At 35.5% G+C, this 8,184-nt stretch overlaps 1 non-coding gene and 1 pseudogene across 1 annotated transcript; one reads left to right on the top strand and one right to left on the bottom strand.

Annotated features, from left to right (window-relative positions):
* Positions 1 to 561: 561 nt before the first annotated feature.
* LOC149190732 (uncharacterized) lies at positions 562 to 1,083 on the bottom strand (annotated as a pseudogene).
* A 3,040-nt stretch (positions 1,084 to 4,123) lies between these two features.
* On the top strand, positions 4,124 to 4,196 carry TRNAK-UUU (transfer RNA lysine (anticodon UUU)). The gene has a single exon. It is a non-coding gene; the product is annotated as a tRNA-Lys (tRNA).
* Positions 4,197 to 8,184: the final 3,988 nt, after the last annotated feature.

Genomic DNA, 8,184 nt, shown 5'->3' with positions numbered 1-8,184 from the left:
TCCATCATTTCATTAGTCATTTTATTTTGGAAATATGAAAGCTAAATTTTGGAGTTTGAGGCTGCTTGCAAGATGACAAACTTGCCAACATACATTCAGTTGAAGTGCACTCTATAACCTAGGGGAGAAAGAATTTTAATCCCTAGGATAAATGAATCTATGATAATTATATTGTGTTGAAGGAGAGGGGTAATAAACCTCCTCCTTCAAAATGAAAAATAGAAAAAAGAAGACCCAAGAGAATACATAAAACAACCAAGTCAACTTAGGACTGGATTGCCTTATACTAATTGTAGAATTGGAGTGCCCATAATTTAAATTAAAATACAATTAATTGTAGCTTCATAGATGAACATAGTTAGAAGTAGATCCCATGGGGATTTGTATTGATTGTAAATGTATGCACTATTATTTCACTTTTCTTAGAAATGCATCATTGATTCAAAAATCTCCAAATCCATGTGGGTTAGCAATCTTTTTTTTTTAAATAACATAGTCAGAAATGACAAATGCATATGTATATTGCTATGTTTGAACCTATATATTGCTTCCACCTTGTTGTCACAAGTTAATGATTGTGCACTTTTGAGATACCCAAGATGTGCTCTCCAACTTGGCTTTGATTTCTTCCCATGCATCCTTCTTGGGCCAAAAGTAAGAAGGGCTTAGGCTAATAGTCACATGCCCAGGAACCACCTGATCTAGATCAAGTCATATGCTCTTTTCAAGCCAAATAAACTTCAATAAAACACTATGCTTCTTGGGAGTCTTCATCACCACCTTAACCTTACCCTTCTCCTTCTATTCTAATGCAGGCTTTGGATGTGATTGTGCCTCCACTTGGGCTGCCTTGAGAATCACACATTGTTGATTTCTCTTCCCACTTTCCTTTTCAATTTGTGGTATTTGGATGTGAGACCCATATCCATAACCAATTCTAAGTCCGATGGCATGAGACACAATAGTAACAGAGCTTGAAATAATGGCTTAGATAGGCCTGGAATGAATTGTACATGCATAAGAAGAAGATGCAAGAGAGCGGGGACAAGTAGAAGGAATGGCGCATAGGGGTGGAAAAAGTTTGGATGAATATTTGGAATGAGAGCATAAGGTGGTAATGAAATAGGGGAGGATATTGAAGGGTTAGCTAGTATGTTTTATGGGTTTGTCTTCATTCCTCCTTGTGACAATAATGTAACCCCTATGATTGATTCCTCATGACAATAATGTAATCCCTGTGATTGATAGGAGGTTGAGGATGACAAAGGTTATATTGTGTTTCACTGTGGTGTTTTTTGCACTTGTTTCAGAAATCATTGTAGGAACTATGTCTGCAACATGAGACATCTTTGGATTGCAGAAACATATCTGATTCATGTCGCTGAAAACAATACTGTGAGTTTTATATGATTTTGTTTCTGATATACTTTTGAAAATCCTACACTTATTGGTTTTTTGAATATAGGTACATTTTGAAGTAGTCCAAGGCTGAGAAATTCTGACATGGGGCCATTTTTTTAATCCAGATTGTTAGTCATTGTAGATGGAATTCTTGCAGTGTACTCTATTTTACAAGGTTTGAGGTGCTTTTCAAGCTTGTATATGCAAAGCATAATGTTTAGCAAGTCATTGGCGTTGGTGATATATTTTTGTGATCGGGTATGCCCGTAGTGTCTATTTCAGTGTTTTACACTAAGAGAGAGGACTCATAGATATTGTAAGGCTTCAGGAGAACATAAATAGTAAAAAAAATCTTAATTATGTTATAAAGCCCTGGTACTGGTTGCGTTGGTTCATTTATTCTTTATGCATTTCACATCTATTCTTTGTGCATTTAAGAGTATTGAAACTAGAAGACTATACTTAGATTTGTAAGTAACTAATGGACGATATGAACTTAAAGTTGCTTAATAGGTCCGATTGAGGTTTAGTATTTGATCCCATTGCTCTCTATGTCTTGGCTTCTCGTTAACTTGGTACAAATACCCACATAAAGTGAGAGAAGCTTGAATGTTTTCCACATGTGAGTTTTAATATTTAGTTTGACTCTTCTCCATGACCCAACTCCCCCATTAATGTTGCATAAATAGTAAATACCTATTTAGGGTGAAGAGGTTTGAATGTTTTTCATATTTTATTTATAATAATTGGTTTTTTTTTTTTTTCAAAATGAGTCAACCTATTATAACTCAATTATCAAATCAACATTGAGGACAACCATCACTGGCTGTTATATGAGAATGCAAGTTGACTCATCACTGTTATTCAAGAAAATCATGTCATTTAGAATTACCTGTTGGTGGTCCCTAAAGGGTAGGCTTTAGCTCTTGCTAGATGCCTCTAGGGCTTGGGATGTTAACCCATTTCCTTACGATAGAGGAAGTCGAGCTCTTAGCCAAGTAGAAGTTGTTGTAGGGAATAATCCAAGCACAATTCCATTTAGCTTTATATCCCAAATCACCATTAAAGTTTTATAAATCCCTCCAATTATTTATTTATTTGATTAGCTAGAGTGATTACAACACTCCATTTTAAGAGTATATGGCTTTTCCCAACCCACAACACAAATTCCAACTGTTCCAGATCCACAATGAGTAGGGCACTACAATTGTTGAACCTGTTGAATTTCATGTTCAAGAGAGTCTTCCATTGAACCCAATGAACTTTACACATTTGCTAACAATGTAACAACAAAGAACTTTGGAAATTGAAGATTTCATTTCCACATCTTTATTCATAGGTGAATTGTCTTAGTTCAATCTGCCCTAAATATCCATGCACAACTCCACATCCAGTGCCATGAGTTGAATTTCCATGACTCCACATACAATACCATGAGTTGCATTTCAATTAATAAAGTAAATACAGTGTTGAATGCTCTGCTCTGACATCTTCTTTAATAGTTCAGATCCCCTAGTTGGTGGTTTTAATGCTTTTGAATTATTGAAAAATGTCCTACTATAATTTTGTTCTCTCACAAGGCTATGAAAGGGCTAGGGTTGTTATGTTCTTTTCTTAAGTCTAAATATTGAACTTCAATAAGAGAATGTAGATTGTCTGCCTGTTGCTTTAGGAAAAAACAAGGCACTCTCAGAGGGAGATTAATAAAAGTTGAGATGCAAGAATAGTTGAAAGAGAGTTTCCAAATAAGGGGAGGTCAACGCTCACAAATTTACATAAAATGTAAAATGAAGGGCATGCAAAGTGTGAAAATGTCATTAAATTTTCTTTTGACGGGCAAAGGGGATTTTAAATTCCAGGCTTGGTCCCAAGTTTCAGTCTGTTACATCATCATCATAGGATGACACAAAGAACATACTCGCAGGAGTTAGATGCATGAACATTCTTAGGGAAGTAGTGGGATTGGGTCCCATGTTAAATAAATATTCATTGTATATTAGCACAATATACTATTAGCATGGTATATTATTCACCATGACAACAACAATAATAAAAATGCATAAATAAAAATATTTTTTAAAGATTAGAGGTACACTACAACAAGAGGGATCACAGGTACATATGTCATTTTTTTTTTTTAATACTATTTGTCTCACAATTAAAAAATAAACCCCATAAAATTGGTTTATTTCATAGTTTAAACCAATAAAAAAATAAAATTTTTAAATTCTAAAAATAATTTTAATTTTGAAAAATATCATTTTAATATTATAATATTTTATCAACTTTATAAAAAAAAATTAAAAGCCAAAAAAATTACAATATAAACTTGCTTGTTCAGGTAGGTATAATAATGGTTACATACAGAATTGTGTGAGTGAAAAATGTGGTGATCTATAACATATTTTTAATTTATAAAATATGTGAAGGTATTAATTATGATGTTCATATTGCATTCATGAGGAAATAAACACACATCACTGTTTAAGAACAATGGTGATAATTCTAAAACTTTCAGATATCCCTCTCCAAAATATGTAAATGTGATCGTTTGTTGTTTTTTTTGGAGGCTGTCTTGTTTCCCTTTTCATTCAAAAGTGTTGAATGTCTTCCGAAAAAACGAATGCCGGTTATCATTTCAAATGTGGAGAGAGATGGAAATAAGTCGCAACACAATTGTCACCTGCGTTTCCATTTCTATGTGTTTTTTTTTTGCATATATGCCGTCTTAGCTCAGCTGGTAGAGCGCGTGGCTTTTAACCACGTGGTCGTGGGTTCGATTCCCACAGACGGCGATACAATTTATTCCCCATACATTTCTCGAGTTGAGAATCACACGCATAACCTTTCATTAGAACAGTAATAGTTTTATATACATTTCTATCTCTCTGAATTCTTAGTAAGACTGACCTGAAACAACCAGTTTATACACATTTACATTTTTCTTCTCTGAATTTGCTGAAATCTGAGAAGACTAACCTGAAACATTTTTCGATTAGAGAATCATAATCAATAAAGGGCTTGGTACCAAGCATAGCATTTGATTGAAACAGAAACCAGTTTATACACATTTCTATCTTGCTCTGAATTTGCTGAAATCTTAGTGTAATCGAATCATAATCAATAAAGGGCTTGGTACTAAGGATAGCATTTGATTAAAACAGCAACCTGTTTATACACATTTCTATCCTTCTCTGAATTTGCTGAAATCTTAGGAAGACTAAACTGAAGCAAGTTAGTCTCTGGTAGTTGTAACATTCATTTTTCGATTAGAGAATCATAATCAAGAAAGTGCTTGGTAACCAGCATAACATTCGATTCTAGAGTATTTTGAAAATCTGATTAATAAAGTCAAAGTCAGATGATTGATTTTTTTTGTTTTCAAAATATTTCAAAAATTATAATAAATTAATTTCATTTTTATAAAAAATAATAATTTTAATTTAAAAAGAAAGAAAAAATTAAATAAGTAAAGACTGTTTCATGGGCATAGGTTTGGAGTATGCTTTAAAACTATAATAAATTAATTTTTAACTTGAAAAAATAAATTCAAATTAAAAAGCAAAAAAAATCATATAAGTAAACATTGTTTTATAGGTCTCAAGTATACCCTGTCTCGAGTATGCCCTAAACTTGTTTTTGTTTGATTAAGAGCTTGTTTTTCTTGGACTTAAAGAAATAGGTTAACCACTTAGAGGCATCTCGCAGGAGTGAAAGCCTGAAATAGGTTAACGGCTCAAAGACATCTGGCAGGAGTGAAAGCTTGCCCCCTTAAGGACCATCAACGAGTTATTCCAAAGCCTGAAATAAGTTAACCCCTAAAAGGCATCTGGCAGGGGTGAAAGCCTGCCCCCTTAAAGACCACCAACGAGTTATTCCAAGTGTTGTGGTTTTCCTTGATTAACAGTGATGAGTGAGCCTGCATTCCCGAATAACCGCTAGAGATAATTTATGACAATGAGTAATAACTAGCAATTGCCCCAAAAGGTGCAAAAAGAGGCTAATAGATTTTTTAAATTGGAAAAATAGTAGTATCAAGAACCCATTTGTAAATATGTATACTATATATTGAGAAATTTAAATTTTATATAGATATTGTAAAAGATGATATTTTAGTTTTATTATATATAATAAGTTGTACATATTTATATATAATTATTTAAATTAAAATATTGTAAAAAATGATATTTTAGCTTTATGTATCTTTATTATTATGTATAATAAATTGTAAAAAATTATATATAATTATTTAAATCATATAACTATTGAAAACCACCATTTAAATTTAATTAAAATAATGCAATTATTTTATCTCATGATATAATATTCAAACTCAAATTATTTTCACTAGAAAAGCCCAACCAGAGTTCCATGTTTCCATGTGGAAGACTTGTAAACTTGTAAACAACCAGTACTTTCAACCACACCAACAAATATATTTCCAAACTACAAAATTAGTCATGTTTGCTGTATATAGATATACAATTAATAATTGTCATTGGTATTTGTTCTACTCTACGATTTCTCATTTGGAAGACTTCTTTGGAGAACTACTTAAAGGTTACATAAACAAAAAAAGGGTTTAATTTTGTTTATAGATTCATTAATCCATTGAATCGTCCTGTAAGATTCCTTCGCGCCAAATCTCCGGCAACAAAGTATCCTCGTGGCATGTTAGTTGTAAACAAATGGGTAAATATTTAAACTTACCCTATATGTTCCACAACAAATCGAAGAAAAAGATAGGGGCATTTTTGGCAACAGTTCCTGGTACATGAGGGAGCTTGATTCTCCTCGAGAAAAAGAGGGATGAGGGAGAACACAGATATGAACTAAATAAATAAATGCAATAGACAAGTAAATGCTTAAGACGAGGTAGACATTAAAGCTCATAAATGTAGCCATAGATAGCCTCAAATTCTGAACCTCACATGCCATCATTTTGGACTAAGAAAAATAAAGAATCCTTCCCTAAACTTGGTATCCATCCTTCTGCATATTGAGTACACAGTAAGGTATTGAGTACACAAACCCTTATTGATAGCTGCTCAGAAGAAGTTACATTTGAGATGTGATTGGAGAGTACCAATCTCTTGAAGTCTTCGTGCAAAGTTCATATTTTCGTGGAATCACAACTCTGTGTTTTCTATCCTGTCAATTAATGAGTGTTAATATTTCAAAAGAACCTAATTCCTTTGTAAGCTTGGAATATTTTTCAAAGAAGCATGCAGGTATCATAATTTTTTTATTTTTTTTCTCAGTAAATGCTAATTCTATTAACTATAAAATAAAGTAAAAATACAAGGGGTCGAGGCCTCGGGAATCATCATCCGAGAGCACTCAGAACATCAAAAACTGTCCTATGTGAAGGAGAACCAGTTACATAAGCATGAGTGCAGATATAGACATCAGGAATTAACCAAGATAACATGAAGAAGAGGTGATATAACCATCTGTCTAGAGCGCATGATCAGAGAGCTAGACCAAGGCATTGCTCAAAATTCCAGAGGATCTTTACATTGCCACATATCATGGAGAGAAGTAAGACCGCCTGTCTTAAGAGGCCGAACCAAAACTGCATCCATAACCTCCTGAACTTGTTCATATTAGTCATCCACAAAACTGAAATGGAGTGGGCCCAGATGGCCTCAAGTTGCTGCGTCCTCATTCCGAGGCTCCTCCACCACCGGGCAAGCAGTATCCTCCCATTCATCATCATATCCAACATTTTCGTCACCTGGGTGCCTCAACAGGGGACGCGAGTCACTATCATTATCTTCCACCTTCCTCTGACCAGCGGCATCTGGAGGCAGAGAGGCGCTGGGAGAGTCGCTCCTTTCAAGCCTCTCCCCTTTACCTTTCTCCAGGCTTTCCCCAGCCATTACCTGCATGTTGCTCTGACTGCCGGCCTCTCTAAAAGCTCCTTGAGGAGGCTCAGACATCATAGGCACTCTAATTGGAGATGGAGATTCTTCTTCAGAGAAGAGAATAGTGATATTGGCAGTGATTACAGGCCTATTAAGATTGCTTTGAAAAGTAAAATGATTGGTCTGAAACCCATGATACAGAGAAGGTCTGCGAGCAAGATGCACAGAGCGGGCTGCCTGTGGTCTGCCACGCCCTCCACGACTCCCCCCGAAACGGCTTCTCAAACTGTGGCGTACCATGGTGAGGGGATTAAGGAGAGGCAGATATAAGAGAGTAGTTATACCACACAGGAAATCGGAGGCAAATACAAGAGAGTAGTGATACAGCACAGGAAACGACTTTAGACAAAGACAACAGGCCAGAGAGTGCGGGGAGAGCGGCGCAGGATAAATGGCAGGGGCGTATGAGAGCTGACCAATGATTCCAGAGACAAATCTGCTATCGAAACACACAACTATCCCAAGCCTGAGATAAACAGAGAATGGAATGCACACAGAGAATTTACCTTTGTTTTCAGAGACCAACCTGCCCCATAGAGCCGCATCCAACTTCGGCCATAGACAAGAAGGTGGAACGCTTGCAGTGGGAAGGATAGCCCAGAACACCATGGTTATAATAGCCATCACCTTACCTTGGACGAGGCGAGCAGTAAATGCATAGAGCATGCCAAATCTTTTGCTCTGTAGAGTATCCATCAAGAACCAAATGTACTTCTGGATCGTCACGCTCATGAACCAAACGAATTTCTGGAATGTCGCGCTGGTCTGCATCTGGCAGTACCAAGCTCGTCCGTCTGTCCGATAATCATTAAATCCCATTTATTTCACCCGCATCCGGGTAACTTATTTCTTATGT

Source organism: Pinus tabuliformis, chromosome 3_1 (assembly GCF_031772625.1).
Source record: "Pinus tabuliformis cultivar Carrire ecotype Pingquan chromosome 3_1, CPIR1, whole genome shotgun sequence".
Taxonomy (NCBI): Eukaryota; Viridiplantae; Streptophyta; class Pinopsida; order Pinales; family Pinaceae; genus Pinus; species Pinus tabuliformis.
Note: the sequence above shows the minus strand (reverse complement) of the source record. Positions and strands in the feature narration are given on the sequence as shown.